Source organism: Cupressus sempervirens, chromosome 6 (genome assembly GCF_028749045.1).
Source record: "Cupressus sempervirens isolate cs-2001-9-10 chromosome 6, ASM2874904v1, whole genome shotgun sequence".
NCBI classification, from domain to species: domain Eukaryota; kingdom Viridiplantae; phylum Streptophyta; class Pinopsida; order Cupressales; family Cupressaceae; genus Cupressus; species Cupressus sempervirens.
In genome coordinates this window covers 428,522,809-428,546,463 of record NC_143123.1, presented here as the reverse complement: position 1 = coordinate 428,546,463, position 23,655 = coordinate 428,522,809, and positions in this window count along the sequence as shown.

Below are 23,655 nucleotides of genomic sequence, written 5' to 3'. Positions count from 1 at the left end.
CATTTTAGGAAGAAATGAGAAAAGAATTTGAGATGCCTATATTTAAAGAAATAAAATTCTTTGTTGGATTGTAGATCCAACAAAAGAAAGATGGTATCTACAGTACTCAATCTAAATATATCAAGGAGATACTAAAAGAAATTTGGAATGGAAGACTCAAGACCAGTTGGAACTCCTATGTCTACTGGACATAAGCTTTCTAGAAATGATGATTCCAAGGAGGTAGATTCGATCACATACATATCAATCATAAAAAAATTTATAGTATGTAGTGCATACAAGGGTGGATATTGCATTAGTATTTGGTATGGTGGCAAGATTCTTAGGAAATCCCAAAGAAAATCACATGATGGAAATCAAAAGAATCAAGAGACATCTAAAAGGTATTGAAGAATATGGTTTGTGGTACAAAAAAGGAGGAAATTTGCATTTAAAAGTGTTCACAAATGCTGATTGGGCAGGAAGTATTGATAACAGAAAGAGCACCAATGATGGAGCATTCTTTCTTGATAAAAGACTAGTGTCTTGGAAAAGAAAGAAACATAATTGTATTTCTCAGTCCATAGTAGAGGCAAAATATGTAATAGCAACTGTTAAATGTTCTAATATTGTTTGGTTCAAATATCTATTTGTAGGTATGACGATAAAGATCAAGGATCCAATGGTTATATAATGTGATAACCCATTGCAATTAATATATCAAACAATCCAGTAATGCATACCAACACAAAATACATTGCTATAAAATATCATTTTTTGAGAGAATTGGTACAAGATAAAGAGGTAAGATTGGAATATGTGAATACTAAAGAACAAATTGTAGATATATTCACTAAGCCATTACCTAAGGATGCATTTTTGTATCTAAGAGGTAAGATAGGGGTCAGTCCCCTATCCAAAGCTCTCTAAATGAAGTTTTGTGATGCATCAACCAGAGCATGTTGAATATCAATCTCTTGATGTAGTATTGACAAAGGCACATTGCAAATGAATCAGTAGATGAGGTACATTAATATTCATTAAATATTGTCTTTAACATGAGATGTCAAAGAGAGTGAAGTTTTCTGTCATATCTCATAGAAATTTTATCACTCCAAGAGATGAAAAAGAGGGAGATATCAAAGGTAGAAGTTTGCTAATAGAGGAAGAAACTAAGGGTAGAGGAAGTTCACACTGATAAAGGGAGTTCTCATGAATGAGAATCATAATGAAACTAAGGATATGTTCCTTACTTTATTCTTGCTCTAAATTTCATTGCATTATGACATGTTGTGTTGCCATTAATGCCAAAGAGGGTGATTGTTGGAAATAATTGATTAGTTTTGGATTGTCTTTGATGTTACACAAAATGTCATATCATTGCTAGATAGTGTATGTCAAGCTCACTCAGGCATTGAAGACAATTTTCTATGTCTACCAAGCATACCAAAGTTTGCCTAGTTCAAAATATAGTGTCTACTGAGTTCACTTGGGTGACAAATGAAAGTTTGCAGAAGTTGAGTGTTAACTGAGCTCACTCGGTTAATGAATGGAATGTTGGATGGAACCAGTGTTAACCAAACTCACTCGATTAAAAAAGGAAATTTTTGAATATACAATGTTAACCAAGTTCACTTGGTTAATATAAGAAAATCACTTTGAGTTAGTATCTACTGAGCAAGGTTGACTAATGAAGGATTTTTTTGTTTTAACATATTGAGTTCAATTGAATTGTCTGTTGGTTCTAGCCAAATGAGAAGATGAATATTACTTATTCTAAGTTGTATTCAAGATGACTTGAAAATATGTAAGATATAAATATAAGGTCAAATTGAGGATTGAATGTGTGCAACATAATTGAAGATTTGACGATGCTAAGAGGAAGCAAATTAGAAGGATAAACATAATATCCTTGTTTAGATGCAAAGATACATTTGATCAAGAAAGATCAAGTATACAAGCTAGAATTGAGATCTATAATCAGTAATTTAGTTGCATAAGGAATTAGGTCATCTCATTGTTATTCTCCAAACCATTGTAGAAGTAATCTAAATCTCTTAACAGAGTTGGCATGATAGATATCTGTAAATCCTCTAACAAGGTGGAATTTCTATTGAATTGTCTAAAGACCTCTAACAAGACCACTCCTAATAGGGTGATTAAATCCTCTAACAAGGCCACATTTAATAGTGTGTTTTGTAACCTTTAATAGGGTTGGCTTCTGACAGGGCTCAATTCAGAAGAGTGAAAATTAGTAACTAGTTGGAATCGATAGTTTTTCCCAAATTCAGTTTCCACGTTAAAATCTTGTGTTAATATTATTTCTTTATGTGATTGCAACTAAGTTAAATTAATATCATTCACAGATAATATCTTAAGTTTTTCATGTTAAGTATTTGTTGAGTTATTTTAGTGTTTACCGAGTTACAACATTTCTCTTGTATGTTTACTGAGTTATAGTAGAGTTCATTTTTTATTTATATTAAGGTGAAAGTATAGATCTATGTCACCTTTGGGGCTAACTTTGATGTTTTAGCCAACTTGGATTTGACTTAATGCATTTTGTGGGGGACCAAATCTGGCTAAAACTGCATGGTGCTGACTATGCACCAAGTGGCATGTACAACTTGGCAGGGGTCTGGCTGAAAGGGATCCTGGAACTAATCTAGCCAAAAACCTATAGATTATATAATCCACATAAAGAAAAATCCGCATGTCATTTTCATCAATTGAACTTCTAAGAACTACGAGCAGGAAGAGCTACATGAGACATTCGGCCGGATTAGGCATGTCAGCAATTCCCCATCATTTTGAAATATATTTTATGTTTTATTTTATGTTTTCTTACATAGGAATATTGTCTTCAATATGTATAATATGTTAAATAAGTTTTATTTTATATTTTCTTTTGTAGAAATATAGTTTTTAACGTGTATTTTTAATGTAGATTGTTTTAAAGAATTCAATTTTTTTATATCGTTATACGTTTATATTTTTAAGTACTCTAATATTAGATGAAGTTTAGAAAATGTATTGAAATTTAGTGAAACTTAGAAATTATTAGAGAAATTGTAAAATATTATTTATAGAAAATAATGAAAATTATATAGAAAATTTAGATTTAATTAGTTTATAATAGTTATAAAAATTTAAAACTTTATAATATATTAGAAAATTTAGAAAATATTAGAAAATTTAGAAAATTCTACAACAATTAGAAAGTTTTGAAACTTTAGAAAATAATAAAAATAAATTATTAAATATTTAGAAAATTAGTTAGATGTAAATTAGAGAATTCAAATATTTTTATTTCATTTTTATTACAAATCATTAGAAATTGTTATAAAGGTAAAGATTTAGAAAAATCTATAAATTGGTAACTAAAACCATCAGATTTAACTAAATGAGACTTTACCTCTTACCATGAATACAAATAAATTCTAATTGAAACCTTAACATTGAACCTTAAGTAGGAGAAAAACTTAACATTAAATGTAATTAAATCACAATATTATACCTAATCAAATTTGAACTAAAACTCTCACATTGAATTAGATTAGACTCTAACTCCTATATTGAACTTTAAATCCAAATATGTTGACCTGAATTTCTCTATAAACCCTAAATTTCTCTCTAAACCCTAAACCACACTCTAACCATATAATCTAAAAGCCTCCCTCTTTCTCTAAACCACTCTCTAAACCCCATAATTCATAACATAACTTCATCTCTCCCACTCCTAAACCCATAATCCCTAACATAACTTCATAGCTCCCCTCTATCTCTCTCTAACTCCTAAACCACATTACTCTAAACCATATACCATTATCAAAACCCTAAACCACTCACTAACTCCTAAACCCCATCTTTGTAAACCCTAACTTCATATCTCACTCTCTCACTCTCTCATAACCTCATCTATCCCAACCCTAACCCATAATCCCTAACATAACTTCATCTCTACCCTCTATCTCTATTTGACTCCTAAACCCCATCAGTCTAAACCCTAAACTGCTCTTTAACTCCTAAACTCCATCGCTCTAAATCCAAAACCACTCACTAACTCCTAAACCCCATCTTTGTATACCCTAACTTCATAGGAGTTAGAGAGCGATTTAGGGTTGGGATAGATGAGGTTATGATATACACACACACACACACACACACACACATAACCTCATCTATACCAACCCTAAATCGCTCTCTAATCCTAAAAAAATATGTAACATAGTTCATTTCTTTCTATGTTATACAACAGGTTTGTTTAGAAAGATTCATTTAGTGTGTTTTGATTCAACTAGTTTATATAATAATTTGTGTATATATGTATATGTATGAATGTGCATATCTCTATTATCATCTATCTAGTTTTGTTAATTTATATCTTCATCATTATGGCATCGAGGGGTACTGATTCTAGAGAGGCCAGTGTACATGGTTGTCCTCGTAGTGTTTCATCCCATAGATTGACTACTAGTACCCATGACAGGGAGATAGGTAGGCATATATTTGTGATGACGATGGCATATGGGACCTTGCAGACACCTATGCATCTTGTGTAGCAAGAGAAATAGGTACAACTTTACAAACATGTCTATTTAATTGGACCTACAGATATATCATTTAAAACTTTAGTAAAGTATAACTTCTGACACATTTGTTTCTTCTATTAAATATAGATTGCATCTGCAGCTTGTGAGGGTGGAGATGGACAAATAGCTGTCGAACCTAGTCATCCTGAGTCATAGGTAAATTTAATTGTGCTTATGTTATTTAAAATTGAATTTGTACACATGCTCATGATACATTTATTCTTATATTGGACATAGGGTTCACGATCTCATCTCAGTCGATCACATCTCTATTTAATTGGACCTACAGATATATCATTTAAAACTTTAGTAAAGTATAAGTTCTGACACATTTGTTTCTTCTATTAAATATAGACTACATCTGCAGCTTGTGAGGGTGGAGATGGAAAAACAGTTGTCAACCCTAGTCATCCTAAGTCATAGGTAAATTTAATTGTGCTTATGTTATTTAAAATTGAATTTGTACACATGCTCATGATACATTTATTCTTATATTGGACATAGGGTTCACGATCTCATCTCAGTCGATCACATGGTCATGTTTGATATTCATATATGTCATATGCACGATGTTTGATATTGATTTATGATGATATCATTTCTAGATTTACAACTATGTGACATATTACATTTACAGTACACATATTTGATAGTTGACCATTTACATTTATAGCATGCATATTTGATAGTTGACCATTTTACATTTACAACTATGTGACCATTTACATTTATAGTTTACATATATTATATTTTCATGAGTTATGTGAATGCTTACATTTATAGTTGACATATATATGATATTTTCATGATTTATGTGACCATGTTTATTTTAAGACATGTTAACTTTATATCCCCATAAGACATTAGTTAAGCTAGTTCTATATTAGTTCAATAACTTATGGTCCATTAATTAGATATTAGAACTAGATCACCTATTATTTCAATAATTTTAAACCTACGTGTATGATTTCAAATAAATATATGTAACTAGTTAGATTAATTGTTTTTCAATTACATGTTTGAAAAATATACATGTATGTAATTAGTTACATTATTTGATCTTTTACCTTACATGTATAAAAACACAAATCATATAATTAGAATTTTTAATCAAGTCATAACCATCTATTAGGAAATCAAAATCATATAATTCTGTTCTATGTATAATAATAAAATCAAATCATAAAAATGTCTATAACCATTTTAAATCAAATCATAACCATCTATTAGGACATAAAAATTATATAAATTCATCTAGATAAATAATCATTAGATCAAATCATATAATAATTCATCTACATGTCAAACATAAAAGCATAAACAATCCAGACATCAAACATAAACACATACATCATGGATATGTTGAAAAATACATAAATCTATGTCAAATCATAAACATCGTGCATAAATAATCTCTAGATACCAATCATAAATCTTAAATATAATGTGAAATCATAAATTTAACACATAAGTCATCAACATGTTAACCATAAACACATCAATAATCTATGCATAGGTTTTTAAACATGCATACGTATTGAAAAATAATTAATGTACATGTAAATTTAGAAATAAATACATTATTTTTTAGATAATTGTTAATGTGTAATAAATTTATGTGTTGTATAAATTAATGAAAATATGTGTTGCATAATCTTCGTGCTACGAGGTATAAAAGTGTACATAGAAAACACACATGTAAATTTAGAAATAAATACATTATTTTTAGATAATTATTAATGTGTAATAAATTTGAATTTTTATAAATGAATGAAAATACATCTTACATCATTTTCCAAGTGTTTTATAAAAGAGTATAAAAAAAGAAAAGAAAAACATGTATAAGTATTGAAAAAAAATTAATGTATATATAAATTAGAAATATTTTTATGAATCATTAAACCTATCTAGATCATTTAGGAAGTTGCTAATACATATGGTTAGGATCCTCTTTATCTTTATTAATCTCCAACAAATTTTCATGGTCCTCGATATCTAACCTCCACTTTGGTTTGCTATGTCCTTTTTTTGGCATAATGTCAAATTGAATCTTTGTGGCTAAAACCAAGTGGCTATAATGCAAAACTTTTTGGCCAGACATGTATTCAATAAATTGAACACCATTGTGGTCAAGTTTTGTTTTTTGATAATAGGTGCCTAAAAAATAAGATTTATACAACTCATTTAGTACTCTTAATAATATAAAAAAGAAATAATTATTTACTATTAATCTATCACTCTCTAATTGGTTGTATAGATCTCATAGAGGATAATCTATACCTTCTATAACAACTGAACCAGTTGGATAAGATTGGTTATCATCATTTGTACATGGTGACTTTATTTTATCTTTTGTGCATCTAAGTAAATAATAATCCACACCTTCCACATTTTCAGGATCCACATTGATAGCAAAGATGTCACCTACAAATGTAGAAAAATAATGGAACCTATAAATAAATATATATGAAGACAAATTAATTTTAAAATGAAACATGTTTGTAGAAACTCACCTGGAACAACTAAATCAGAAACATGTTCATAATCAGCTAAATACATAGGATTATGAATGTCTATGTTGTTGTCATCTTCTTCATAAGGGGCACTTTTGATTATGTTTGTCCATGTCCATTCAGAGACATAGCCAGCCACAATATTCTCGCATTGACCCATTGCATTGTTTCGAATGCAGACATTACAAAAACACAACTTTTCTCTTGCTTGAATTACTAGAGGTTTGTGTTGTCCGATAGTCATCAGTTGATACAATCTTCTGATTCCAACAATGGGTTGACAATTGTAAGGATTTGATCAATCAATATCTATAACACATTAAATTGGCAAGTATTTATGTCAATAATCAAAATATTAAAGTAATCATGTCAAAGAAAAATGGAAATATTATCTTTCACTTCCCAAACAAAATGTTTATTATATGTTGTATCATGAGGAGAAAAATGAGATTTGCACCATTCAATAATTTGATTTGCTTTGTCTATCTTTGCACCTATATAGGAAATAAAATTGTAGATCAATTTTAACAAAATATAAAAGAATTATCTAGTAGATGGTCATATACACCAAATTTGATTAGTACATAACAATAAATTATACACCAAAGAAACTTAACATTTCATCTTGCATGTTGTGTTGCAAGCCAATTGTATGCTTTTGTAGACTTAACTTGCCCTAGGAAAAAAATTAAAATAAATTTATGAGTAATCAAATTATATATAATTAATTGTTCTGTTAATTAAATATGTGTATGAAATTTTAAAGTTTAACTTTCAAATGCACTTACCAACACAACCATCAAACAAAATCCAATGTTCTTCAAAGCATTTATCCCATGATTTGTGAGATCATCAAAAAAAATTCCAAAACAATGAGCTACATAGCTCCTATCATGAACCCTATCATCACTAACATAAAAATAGACCTCCTTGATGATAATGCATTCATCTGGCTCAACACTTTCTACCCCATCCACCTCAAATTGTGCATGTCTATAGGAAACTTGCACAAAAATTGCAATTTGACTTGAGTGATAATATTTAGCTTGAATTTTAGATTGAGGGGAAATAGTATTGTTTTTAGAGAAGTCTACAATTGATAGAATAGATCCTTATGGAAAACAATTTTTTGAATCTTGAAATTGTTTGGCTTGCCATCTTGCACCATGACAATGTTGGATGTGTGGATAAATCATAGTTTTGATTTTATCCATAAACTCACAATATGGCAAATTTCTCTCCTTTAAAGATTTTTAAAAAATTCTTCTCCATTCCTTGTTCGACAGATCTCATACTCAAATCTATTCAATATAATTGGTGTTGAAACATCAATATTGTCCATTTCATATGGAAAATTTTGCAACTCTTCACAATTTGTGCATGCATTTTTTATGCATTCTACATTGAATTCATCTAACTCTTCAACATTATCACATAACAAAGACTTGACAAATTGTGTTGTGCTTCTAGGAATTATCACATCTGGCTTAAGTGTTGCCATATATTTTCAAAAAGATTGCAAATAAAGATGAAACTCAATATGATTTCGACAACAAGAAGTTTCATGTATCTTATTTATGCATACAAAACATGGGCACAACCTCTCAAACATTCTTTGGTAAATTTTCACATTTGAAAATTCTTTTTTGAAAGCTTCAAATAATTCACTTTGTGTTGTGTCTACAAAGTGTTTTGGATGTGCTATTCTCATACCTGTCTCTTCATCTTTGATCTTTATAGTGTCTCTTCTATTGGAAGAAACATGTGACTAGCTAGTCCAATATTCAACATCCTATCTTCTAACATCTTTAGAAATTCTATCCTTTTGAGGAAGTCAACAAATATTAACCCAATTCTTTTCAATTTTCTCATCAAGAAAATTTCTCCTTTTTATGTATCTTTGAATAGTTCTATATAGATTGAGCATTTCAGAAATTGCTTGAACTTGTTTTTTTATTTATGACAAGTCCTTTTTCATAATCATAGTCATCAATGCTTTCCGTGCAACACTTAAATTAGCTACTCTACTTCTGTTATAAATAGCATTTAATGCATCTCTCAAATTCTAAAGTATTGTTGCTTTCACATTATCTCCATAGATTTTCTTATTGTTCACACCTAACAACTCTAGGGCAAGACTCATTTCTTTTTTCATAAATAATTTGACAAATAATTGTGCTTTACCAATTAGAGATTTATTTTCAAAAAATTCCTCCCACATATTTTCAGATGTAGCTTAATTGTACTTTCAGGCATCATGTGTTCAGATGATTCAATTTCTCTTAAAAGAGAGTCTTCCTCCATCTCCATCAAATTTTCCAACCCTAAACCATATTTTTCAAATGTCCTACTACATCCTAGAACTTCAACATGATCTTCTTCAACTTCAATTAATAGATCTTCAATTAGCGGCTCTATATTACATTTTGTCCATCCTTTTCTTCTAGTCATCTTTGACTCGATCATATCTTGTTGGTCTTTTCTCTTTATTCCTCATTGCACAAAAACCTAAATAGAAAGATTGATATCACCTACATAGAAAAGATTTCTAAATTCAATTAAATAAAAACTATAGATCATAGACAATTTAGAAAAAACTGCCAACATTAGAAGGTTATTATATTTGACTATCTGTAACACTACAAAATCTTAAGACAAGTAGTTGCATTAAAGCATGTTGCTAAATTTAGATTAAACAATTTATTAAATATATTAAATAATTAAATAATTTAACTATTTAATAAATTTAATATAGTTTTCATAATATTTTAAAACACCTAAATTCATTCTAGTAATTTATTTATATCAAATTAACTAATAAATTTTAAATTAACAATAAACTTAATTAATCAATTTCAACTCAAAATAACTTTAAAAATCTAATTTCTAAATATTTCGTCAATAAAGTTTCATTTGAAACTTTTCTTTTTTACTATTACAAATGCAATTATGAATTAAATATAATAATTAAAAAAATAAAATTTTACCTTTACAATAAAAATCCTATTTTATTGAATTAAATATAAAAATTAAAAAATAAAACATTACATTTCAAATAGAAAATCTATTTTATTGTTTAACTTTATTGAATTAAATATAACAATTTAAAAATAAAATGTCACCTTTAAAATATATAAAAAAATATATCTTATTGAATTAAATATAACAATTGAAAAATTAAAACATTACATTTCAAATAGAAAACTTATTTTACTGTTTAAACTTTATTCAATTAAATATTACAATTTAAAAATAAAATTGTACTATTGAATGAAATATAACAATTAATAAAATAAAACATTACATTTCAAATAAAAAACCTATTTTATTGCTTAAACTTTATTAAATTAAATTTAACAATTTAAAAAAAAATTTACCTTTAAATAAAAGAATCTATTTTATTGAATCAATAAAAAATTAAAACAATACATTTGAAAACCTATTTTATTGAATTAATAAAAAATAAAACAATACAAGAGGCCTTGTTATAATAAAAATTAAATTTAATATTCAAAATTAATACATATTTTAAAATATATCTCTTAATTAAAAAATACAAATGATTATATTAATTAAATGTATATTTATTTTGTATATTTTTATCAAATATATTTTAAATAGCACATGATTTACTTACATTAGAAATCATAGCAAATCAATAAATTTTATATTATTATTTGATTAATTTAATTGTAATTAATTTATAGATATTTAAAAATAATAATCAAGATTTTTTATTTGAATTGTTTACCAACCAAGTCATATGGGCGACTTTGCCCATGTGGGTTTTTGTATTAACATAACCTGGCTGAATGGGATCTGACCAGATTCGGTATGACTAGAACTGTCTAGGTGTCATCCTATGTGGCACTTTCTTTCATGGTTTTTGCAATTATGAAGAACTTAACAATTTAGAGGCCAATTTGATCATCAAAATTAGTGTTACAAAAAAAAAAAAGATGCCACTAAATAGAGCTTAGAGTCAGAATTATGCCAATTTTTTTTTTTTATAGGTGACCCAATATCGATTACAATAATTGCAAAATAATGCAACTAGGTATTTCAACATTGAAGATGATGCACATTGAGAAAAATATAAAAATTAGTAGATGATAATGAATTTTTTTAGAAATGGGTAATTGTTCTAGAGGAGAGAGTCCTCTTCAATAATATATAGCATTTGTAATTGTTAACATAGATTTACTAGGCAAAAGATGGTGGGAATCAAAAATCGTTAAATTATGAAAAGTTTAACTTTAAATAGCTATAACAGACAGAATATACAATATTTTTGAAAATTTCTTTTTGATAGTTCTAGGTACATATGTCATCAACAACATAGTTCAAATTTAGATGAAAATACATTTATTTGTAGTTATTTATGTGGTGGGAACTATAACCCCTAATTTGCTCAATTTTTAACACTGTCAAAAAAGGTCATTGAAAAATATAAAAACATGCTATTTTTTATTTTTAAATTTTTTTAAAAAATAATATACATAAATACTATCCTTTTATACACATTTCATCAATTTACACCAACTTAAAATTTAAAATAGAAATATGACTTTTATATTGTTGAAGTTTAACACTTTTTTTAATGTTAACCTTTTCCTTTGTAACAGGGTGACACATGTTTGTACTTTTAGCCATTGACATCTTAGGGATCTAGGATTTATTTTTGTGGTAATTGATTCACCCCTTCCCTCTCAGTTACTCCTCTTATATTTTCAATAGTATGGTATTGAATGGGAACTTGAAGGAGTTGGATAATGATAATGTAATGCTCATTTGATTGTTTTACAATCATATAATATTGTAATATATTGAGCTACTTAAAATTGATTGAGTGAAAATGTTAAAGAATGAAGACTTAATTTACCAATTGACTACAATTTTGGCTAGGAAGTTGGAGATTTAGTATTTCTTGAGAAAGTCTAGTATTAACTGTGTACTATATTACCCGGGTAAAATTTTAAGTTCATTTAGTAATAGCTGGAAAAATAAGATTGTAAATATGGAATCTAAGGCTAAATTTTGATGGAAAAATGGAATGTTTGAGATGATCAAAAATACGAGTCAAATTTTCTTACAAGATAAATTAGAGGAAAAATTAAAGGAAGATCTAAGGATTGAAATTGAAGAAAGAATCAAGTTCTATGAAAATTCTATTTTTAGGTGGTAAACTATCAAGTATATTATTAGAAACAATGTCTTAAATTTTTTCCAACAAATAATGAATCTCGGGTCCATGTTCTAACTCATATTTTTTCCCAGTCTTTCTTTAAACCAAACATTCTATTCTTTCACTTCTCTAGAAAATTGATTACATTAAACCAAACATACTTTGACTATGGTACAATGATTCTCATCAAGTTTTTCTACCAAAGAAACAATATTTGTTTCTTTCCATTAACCCTAATAGACATATTGAGATAATCTATCATCATGAAAATATTTTCTATTGTACTACCAAGGTCTACTAAAAAGAATATAAAAATAATCAATCAACATAATATCACACAAAACTTCATCATGATAATTCACAATTTTGAATTTAACAAGCCATTTCTCACTTACAAGTAATTTATGCTCCTTCTGGATAAAAGAAACATGATAAGGCTTAGGATATCTCAACCTTTAAGTTTGCAACTTATCAACCAACTCCTCAGATGCAAAATTATTAAGACTTCCACTATTAATGATCACCTTGTAACATTTTCTAGCTATCTTACATCTAGTTTTGAACAAGCTTCTTCTCAAAATGGTTCCTCCATTAATGTATCATTCCAAAAGATCCTTCTTGACATTAGATTCTCACCATTTTTAGGGTCATTAGGAGTTTAAATTTTTTTTTTGAAAGACAACATGCTTGTGATGTTATCTTGAATCTTCTTTGGAGAATAAGTACATTCAAAGGCCCTATGTCCTTATTCACCACATTTGTAAAAAGTACCTTTAAAACAAGACCTTTCCTCTCTTTTTCCAAAATTATTTTTCCTAGAGTAACTAGTGTAGTTAGCTCTAGTGTAATTGCCTCTTTTACTAGTAGGTTCTTCCTCCCATTCTAATTTTACTTTATCTTGCATCGTGTTGTCATATCTGCCTCTTCTTCTCTAAAACCTACCACCTCTTCCTCTTTTATTTAATCATATCTCTTTGCCAATATTTCTTCATCCTTTAGAGAGTACTGAAATGATTCTTCCATATTGTCCATCTTAACATAGTTGATCTTATCTTTAATTGTTGTCCTCAAACCATTTAAGTATCTATCCACTTTCTAAACTTCATCATCTACATGTCAATATATGATATCCAATTTATAGAATTCCTCGGTATATTATTTCATAGTCATGTCTTCTTGCCTCCAAATTTTTCATCTCTTCAAATAAATAACTTGGCAGTCTATAGGGAGATATGCACTCTTCATCTTTCCAATCATCTTTGTCGATGTCTTGATCTTATCTTCTCCCCTCTTCTATCTCTCAGTTTTTAAATCATCCCACCAAGGAGAAGCCTAGCCCTTCAAATCTGTGACTGCTACCTTGAATTTTTTGTTATTAGTAGTGCTTTCATACTCAAAGTATTTATCATTCTCAAAAATCTAATCCAATACTCCATTAGTTTGAAGCCTTTTGTCGTAGCAAGCAACTTCAATAGTAGGTCTATAGTTATCCTTAGAAAAAATTCTCAAAATTCTTTCTTCATCTTGTTCAAGCTTAGGTTCACGATTAGGATTAGGTGCTTCTTCATCATCATTACTAGCATCCTCAAGATTTACACCTCTTCCTTTTGTTTTTTCAGTAGCTTCAAGCTTCATGACAATCTTCCTCAACATATCCATTATAGCATTATTAGTATTTCCTCTACCTCAAACCATTTTGATAATAGTTCTTTCAAGATCATTAAATTCTACAAGTTATATGTAAAATTTCAAATCTTCCACCCTACAACCAAATTCAACAAGGTTCTCCATGATCCAAGCCACAAGAAAGAACCCTGCTCTGATACCACTTGACATATGAAGGATGTTGGTAAAGGAGGAATAAGGGAGAATAAGGTCAACTTAAACCTATCTACAATTCCCTATTTATATTTACACATAGAACCTATACACAAATTAGATAAACCATAGATAACACAAGGCTAGATACAACATATTCATAGGTACAATTATTTAACATCATATATCAAGAAATCACCGCATGCCCAACTATGAGGCTTTCCATGTTGTAGCCATATACACATGAAATTGTGAAATCAGAGTCCAAACTCTCATCTTGGATCTTATATTCTCTAAAAATGCTTCTTCCTAGATCTATCCAAGTTTTTATATACCTAGCTAAGAAAAAAATCAACTCGTAAATCATTTAATTATGTTTATAGGTCCAATCTTGGAAAAGTAAACCAAAAATTGGGCAAAGGATAATAAAAAATCATGTGCACTTAAAGGTAGGTCCATAGATGTATTAGGAGTCATCTCCCATTTCTACAAGGAACCACAAAAGCATAAGAAACTATACTTATCAGAACCACACACTTCATTAGATGAAAATAAAAGTAAATAGGGACCACAAAGAATGACACAAAACTCAAGAATTATGAAACATTAGAACTTGCACACTTAGGACAGGAATCTAGAATATGTCCTCATGGTGTTAGTTGTCCATATAGATAAACCAAAAGTAGCCATAGGTACCTCATGACTAGAAGACCAGTAGAGAAAACAAGAGATATCTTTTATTTACACAAGATTGATTAGACCAAAGATGCTCTTGCATCACAATCTAGTGTTGGTCAACATACATCTTTTGTTTTATTGAAACCTTTGTAAGGTATTCTTGAGATATTTTAATATATCCAAACACTCTTGTAACCATTTGGCCCATGATGTGTCACTATCATAGAATGCAAGATCAATGAATGATGAGGGTTCATAACAATATAATATCTTGAAAGGTGTCATTCCTATTAACATGTGATAGATAGTTTCATAATAGTGCTCACCCAAATGTTGCAAATGAACTCTTACCTTCTGTTATACTAAAATATAGTTCCTTAGATATCCCTCCAACCATTTTCTTATAATATTTGTTTGTCCATCTAATTTATTTAGCTCATTCTTGGTGAAATTTCTTTTCCTACCAGTTAATATAACTATATCTAAAAAGTACTAAAGAAATGGCTATCTATTTCATTAACTATATTATGTGGGAAACCATATAAGTAGAAGACATCACAAAATAATATTTGTTCCACTTGAGCTGCCTAATATCTAATGGAGATGGGAAATAAAGGGACATATTTGGTGAAATGGTCAACCATGAAAAACATTCAATCTTTGCCTTACACTTTGGGTATCCTAGTAATGAAATCCATTGAGATACTTTCCCACTTCTTGTCAAGGATTTTCAATGGTTGAAGAAGCCCTATTGGAAAAGTGTGCTGAATTTTTTTCTATTGGTAGGTAGAACATTCACCTACATAGTGCAAGATATCATTCTTGTGGTCATTCCATGGAAAATGTTCTCTATTCTTCTTGTAGTTCTTTAGATATCTTGATTGTTCAGCCAAATGTGCGTCATGCCTCTCCGTCAATATTCTCTTCTTTATTTTGGACTTGGAAACCACATATATCACACCCTTATAGTATTTGATGGTGTCTCCCACATTATACCTATTTTCTTATACTTGGACCATACATCGACTAACAAGAAAACATGTCCTTTAGTTTTTAAACCAATATGCATTCCCTTTGTTTAACCAATAGGCATTAGCCACTACATTATTTTTCTCCTTCACATACTCAATTACAAAGTGAAATTCATAGTTATTTATCACCCACTTATGTTTTCATTCATTCAAATCTCTTTGCTCCAATAAATACTTCAATTTTTTGTGATCTATACACATGGTAATTTATTCTCCAAAGAGATACTATAAGAAAAATGTCCATGTGCGTGTGATGGCACTAATTTATTTTTCATAAATAGAGTATAGTATCTCTTCTCCTGAGAGTTTCCTGCTCCTAAATATAATGGTTTGGTGATCTTGCATCAACACTTCCTTGGTACTTTTTCCCACTGAATTAATTCCAAGATGAAGGGTCATTTTAAAGTCAGGTAGTGCCTATAATTTATGAGACATAAAATCATGATTCCCTAGAACTTGTCAAAGATGTGTTGTGTCTTCTCATCCGAAAGTAAAGATCATTTTTTTGTTAGGTTTCTCAGTTGTGCACAAATATATGATAACCCCTTCATAAAAATTCTGTAATAATTAGATAATCCAAAGAATCCATGTATATCTAAGAGGATCTTTGGACATGACAAATCCATGATGGCTTGAATCTTTTCCTGATGTACTTGGACCCCTTGAGAATTGATGTATTTTCCTAGGTATAATGTATTTGTCATTCCAAATTCACATTTTGGATCTTTTTCCAAATTATGATTGTGACTCCATAGTCTATAGAACTTTATTTAGATGTCATAAATGTTCCTCCCATGTCCTACTATAAATATATATTTCATTAAAAAACATCGATAGGAACTTACATAATTTCTTGTTGAAGATGTGATTCATGCATGATAGGGAAAGAGTTGGAGCATTGGTCAATCTAAATAAAATAAGAAAGAACACATAATGAACATAATAAAAATGGAAGAAAGTATTACCCACATATTACTCCCAAATGTTAATCTAATGGAAACTAGAATAAAGATCTATATTGGAAAAATAGATAGTGTTGTATAACTTATCCAATAATATATTGATCTTGAGAATGGGCTACCTAGTTTTGATGGTTTTCTTATTCACTGAATGATAGTCCACACACATCTAAAGGGTTCTGTGCTTATTCTTACCTAAAAATACTAATGATGAAAAGGGGATAGAGTTGATCCTAATCCATTCTTTCTCTAGGAGTTATTTGATCATATTTTATATCTCATCATTAAACCTTTTAGGATGAAAAAAGGGTGTATTGATGATAGGTTTGGATCCTTCCTCGTACTCAATGGTGTGCTCAAAACCCCTCTATGGAGGTATTCTCAGAGAGATATCCATGGAGATGATACTGTGATTTTCTAGTAATTCTTGAAGCTTATCATGGTGCTACTCAGCATGTTGCCCCTTCATCAATTCTGTTGAGATCAAACAATGTATTTCCTAGATAATGATTTCGTGTGAAAAAATGACTTCTATCTATTGTCATTCATATCACTTCCATGCCATCCATATCTACTATAAATAATTCATATTTCTTTGCATTGTTTTCCATTGTAATTATTTTTTTTGGACCACACAACTTTGCAATAAGAGGTTTCCTCTTGTTGGCTTAACTTGGAATCTTGCATGTGTGTGCATACTAGTACCTCTTCATTTCACAGGAGATAAATTAATGAAATTAAATGTATCACTACTCTTAAGAATGATTATGACCTTCCATCCTTTGCAAATTCCTTGCACACAACAAGTACATCTTAGAGTGCCAATAAGAGTGATTGTGTCTCCTCATTGTAGTAGCACAATAATCCCCATTGTATGGTTTATGCTAACCTCCTTGGAATGTCATTGAACATGTTCTTTGGTTTTTGTTTCCTTATCCTATTTTCTATTATATATCACCTCATCATAATGGACCTTCCACTTTCCTAAGTATCACTTCCTTGGTTCCCATAACTCCTTACAGTTACAATAGATCTTCGTCATTCTCAACTCTTGTCTATTGGGTTCATCCTTTGGTTGCTTCCATGGAGGGGGCTTGATGTCTTTCTCATTCAATCCAAGGGGTGGCTTGGTATGTGAATAACTCTTGGAAGAAGTAGGTATATCCATGCCTTGCTATTTCTTTATTTATTCTATTATAATATTAGGGTTACATCGATTGAGCCAACCCTTTAATGACTTAATTAATCTATCCATGAACAACACAACTCTTTTCTCTAAAATAAATTAGTTACTAATACTAATAGTCTCTAAATTTTTATGATGTAGTTGTCCACTCATCTACTTTTCTTTAGTTGTGCCAACTCCTTGAAGTTGAGCTCTCGGTCCTTTCAATCAAAGTAGCTTATAAATCTATTTGTAAAGTAATCATATGAAGTGACTCGATCATGACTGAGGGTGACCAACCCATAGTTCCACCATTCATGAGTGATTAATTCAAGGTGATGTGATGCAAACTTGATTGCCTCTTCTTTAGGCATGAGGTTGAATTAGAATTATGTATCCACCTTCTGAATCCATCCTCATGCTGATGTTTTTTGAGATCCATCTTAGCATGATAGGTTTACCTTGAAATTTTTTTATTGAATGTCAATGTTATAGTTTTTTAGCTTCCTAGAATATATCATCCAATAATCCACATAATCATGGAAGGATAATTATACTCTATATCTAGCATCAAACCAATCCTTTTAGAATTGATCTCTCATCTCTAGAAAGAGAGGTTCTTGTTGCATTCGCTATTTGAAATGTTTGGGAAATATCAACATCATTGGTTGTGTGTGGGAAAACTCTATGTGAAGCCTATCATAGAAAAAAATATTATAGTTCTCATTCTACCCTCTATTTGTCCTTCCTTCTACCTAAAGTCAAAGGATATCACCAATTTGTTTTCTCCTTCACCAAGGTCTCACTAATTTGTTGTCCATTCAACAAAAAATTTCTTAGTTGATTTTGTTCTCTTGTTAGCTCTCTTAGAAGTGTAATCATCTTGGTGCTTGATTCAGCCTACCTGCCTACTAATTGAGATCTTAGCAACATCTAATGCTACTAATAGGATGTCAATCTTGCGAGTTATAATACTACTATAATATCCCTATGTAGATGGATAATATTAAAACTATTCCTACACCTAGAAGAGTGACCAAGTTTGACTAATTGGGAAGTGCATCTAAAGTGAGAGTATGTACGGTGAGGGCAATAGTGTTAGAAAACATGGATCTATTTCTACAAATGTAATTACACTGCCATGGTTATAGGTATGTTCCAAATGCAGATCCCAATCTCTTATAAATATAATAGTAGGAGACATGTCTCATAAAGAGATGTGTCTCTATGATTAATCATTATTAGTATATATATATATATATATATAAAATTATATATTTATAATATTATATATATGATATATTATATCAAGATTGTATCCTACAATTAAATCAATCTGATTGTAGCTATAATCTTAACACTCCCTTTTAGCTAGAGAAGATTTGTTATGGAACACATTATGCTCTCAAGAATATGGAGATATATCTTCTCAATATGATATTTTTAGAATGACTTCTCTAAGGATATCAATATAAATCCATCAACACACACATGTGTGTGCATACACACACACACACACACACACACACACACACACACACACACACACACACACACACACACACACACACACACATTGACATATATTATGTATAGAATTATCTTCAATTCACTATAATACACATAATTGAAGCAATTATAATACAAGATTTAAACACCACTTTTATAGATTTAAGTGACGATGTTAGGCAAGATCCAACCCAAAGAACCATAACAAATTGATTTTCATGGTGCTCAAAAAATTTTGGCCCAAAGAACTATGATGAGTTGGTTATCAAGATATCTGGCAAAGACCGACCCAAAGAACCTTGGTAAGTTGGTTATCATGGTGTCTAAAAAAATCCAGCCTAAAGAACCATGAGAAGACTTGATCCTAGGCATCCAACACATTTAGGTTCTACAAGTTAATGTAGCATATCTAGAGATATGTAAAACTATTGATAAGGTCGTAATCTAGTTTTGTCTATCTTGTTCTCACTTATAGCTAGAGAATTTAAATAGTAAAAGGTGGGGACTTATGGACTCTTATGCAAAGTTTGATAACTTCAAGAAAATGAAAAGAAGAACACAAAGTGGTTCACTCTACTTATATTTCTTTGCTTTATGTTGCTTTCATTTATGCTATAGGAGGTGAGAAAAATAACCTTTTATTAAATATCTTGAATTATTTAGGAAAGGTTTAGAGAACTATGATTTGACTCCATTTAGCAAACATTGATATTTTTAAAGTTTGCTAGATTGTAAGAAAAAAATACTAACCATTAATTATCTTGGATTAATTTAGAAAAGGTTTAGAGAAGCATGATTTGACTCCATTTAATAAACATTGATGTTTGCAAACTTTTATTTTCTTCATAGCAAATGAAAGTGCCATTAAAATCACATGGGTTAAACACCACCTTGCATGATTAGCTACCCTTTTCATAATGTTTTTCATTAAAAACAAAACCCCTAATTAGTTAAGAACAAAATAAAATTATTAAATATTATATTCAAATATAATTTAATTTTAATTACTATAGTTAATTTACATTAAATGAATCATAATACTAATTAATTAAATGCATTTCATTAAATAATATAATATTGATCGTATATTTAAACCATCATTATATTTTATTAAAATATTTAATTGAATATTTATTAATTGTGTGGAGGTTTTTCACTCTAGAAGTATCTATTTATATAAATTAAAAAAGGAGTGTTTATATAAATTGTGTGGAGAGTAATCTTTCCAAAAAGCTGACTTTTGTCAATTCTAAAGATTGTGATAAATATCATTTTATACAAATCCAAAGATAATCTTTCTCAAAACCCTACTTTCATCAGTTCTCAAGATTCTGATACATATATTTTTATAAAAATTATGTGGAGAGTAATTTTCTTGAAGACCCAATACCCCCACAACTTTCATCAATTTTAAAAGCATAGCGTTCCAATAATATTTGACTCACCTATATCTTTCAATCTGTCTCCATAAAGATGTTTCTAGAATAATCCATAAATTTATCTGACTTGGATTGTTGGAGGAAAGATAATTGGAGTGCATTCTTTTATTGCTGCTAGGAGTTGCCTAGTTCGCAGGTATTCACAGGGTCATATCAAAACATGGCTTCATGCAGAACTAAATAACTGGGGAAAAAGTTTTTTATTGTGGTTTGGATAGGTTATAATGTTATAAAGACATCTGTTTAGATTGATGGGAGAGTAGAGGCACAATGTTTTCATTAGTCAATATTCTCATGCATGTAAGGATAGTCATCGGTGTAAAATTGTGATGATGAAGATAGAGTTAGTTTTTGGAATGAACAATGTTGTGGATAGGTAGGAAGGGTTGTAATTAGATTTTGGAAAGGTGTAAAATTAAAATTAGGGAAGTGAACATAAAATCTAATGGTAATTAAGTTTGAGAAATCTATTAAAGTAATTCATGTTTTTGAATCATTAGATAGCAGTCAAAAGAAATGGGGACTGATTCTAGAGTATAAAGAAGGCTGAACAAAAACAATCGGAGGTTACCACCCACCTATCTAACAGATACCAGTGGAGGTTACCACCCACCTATCTAATAATACCAGTTTTAAACTTCAAAAAAGTAAACAACCAAAAACTCCAAACCATAGAAGTTCTTACCGTCCACCCTATTCCTAACAAGCATATAAAAAAAAGTAAAAACATACCAGCTGCTGTCAATCTAGTACCTGATAAAAAACATACATAACAAAACTCTGTAGGGCACCAAGTTCATCGAGGATCAAAACATAAAAACAACAACAAAAAATAGAACTAGTTGCTCGCTTTCTTTCCACCTTCCTTGTTTCTCTTCTCCTCAAGCTCTTTTGTGTTTATGTTAACCCTCTCCTTTGTGCCTCATGTTGAAGATAGGTAAGGATGTTTTCCTTAATTAAAAGAAGACAAAGATAATTGAGTTTGGGAATGAATCAGGGTGAATAGGCTAGAATAAAAATTAGGATAGTGAATATTTTTTTTTAGATAGGCATATTTTGAAATATATCTCTCTCAACTTTTTTATTGAAGTAAAGAAAATCATGCCCTCTAAAGAATCAGACAATTAGAATATTTATTTAGCTTCCATCAATTTCTTTATTTATAGAATGGTCTTATTGTCAATGAAAGAGTGAATGCAATTTCAGCAACATAAACTATAGATGATCATTTTGTAAGAGAGATGTTACTATAGAAGAATTCTAAAGGAGAAGGCAATATTCAAGGGCACCTAAAGGTTCTCTAAGCATATGAAACATACCATAGAAATATTCTAAGCATAAAAAAATAAAAAAATAAATCAAATTCTACCATAAAAACTAGTTTCCACTCTAAGTCAATAAATCTATGTGCCTTTCTTTTGCTTCTTTAAAAATATATGTATCCCTACAAAAAAAATGTCTTCCAGCTAATGAAAAAATGATATTATAGATTGTGCTTGCTTATAATTCCTTTTGTACTATTAATTGTAGGAAGAAATCCTCATCAACCACTGAACATTCCTTATCAACATCAACGTTATCGAAGTACTCTACCAAGAGGTAGATTTCATAATGTAAGTAGTTATTTATTGTTTATAATTATTTCAATATTTTTTTGACCCAGTTTTTGTTATTTTAAATCCTTTTAATTTCCTACTTTTTCATGAAGTAAATAAAAAAATGACAAGTGACTAAGGACTAACTACAGGACTTCTTTTATTGACTAAATAAAATAGGAGGTAATCTAGACATACCCAACTAATACATATATAAACACAAAATTCAGTTCTATAAGTATCTCACTCCCAACCATTTCTTTTTGAAAGTACTATTGTGAGGCTTGTCCCCTCCTTGAGAGTGGCTGCCATCTAGTCAACCATTCTCATTCCTTGTTTCCCCCTATCCAGTTCTTGTACTATCTTTCATTTTTATGGATTGGGTATTCACATCCTAGCTCTCTTCAATCCTTGTGTATTGACCTTCTTGTTGATTATAGTTTTGCATATATTTTTTGAAAATGTTCATTAATTCAATATTGATAAGCCAAAGAAATCTATTTCTTGAAACAAAAATAGTATTTTTAGAAAATCCCCTCCTTCCTCTACTTCTAAATGAACTACACAATTTTAGAAGTTAAATTTAAACCTAACAATAAAGTACTAAACTTCGAGAAAAAAACTAAACAACAATCCAACAAGAAGTTCATGCAATGAAAGACCACTTTTCTCATCTCAAGTAATGAGATGCTCAAGAAGATTTTCATAGGTTTCATGACTATCACACATGGAACAAAGAATAAATTGCTAACCACCATCTGAAAGAAAAGAACCAACAATAAGTTTCTTAAGAAGAAAGATCCATCTAAGGTAAACAATCTTATGCTAAATAGGTAAATACCAAAATAACTCAAAGATAAAATTTCATCTAGAAGTTGGTCACTTAAAGCCATAACCTTGGTTAATTTTGTCAATGATATCCACATCATCTTTAAGAACCTTATAAATATTCTCATTGGAACATTTTAGCAATGAATTTGCATCTATTTATTTTAATTGAACAAGCATTTGGTGAATTTTTTTGCCTGTATATAAAAATTGCCTCAATTCCTAAATTTTTGAGCTATGGTTATTCTCAAAATATGTCTCATTTTAAGCATTAAAAAGGTCACTTACTCTTAGAGTTTTTGAGAAATTTTGCCCCTTGTCCCAAGTTAATGGAAGGAACCAAAATACATATTTTCAATCAAAA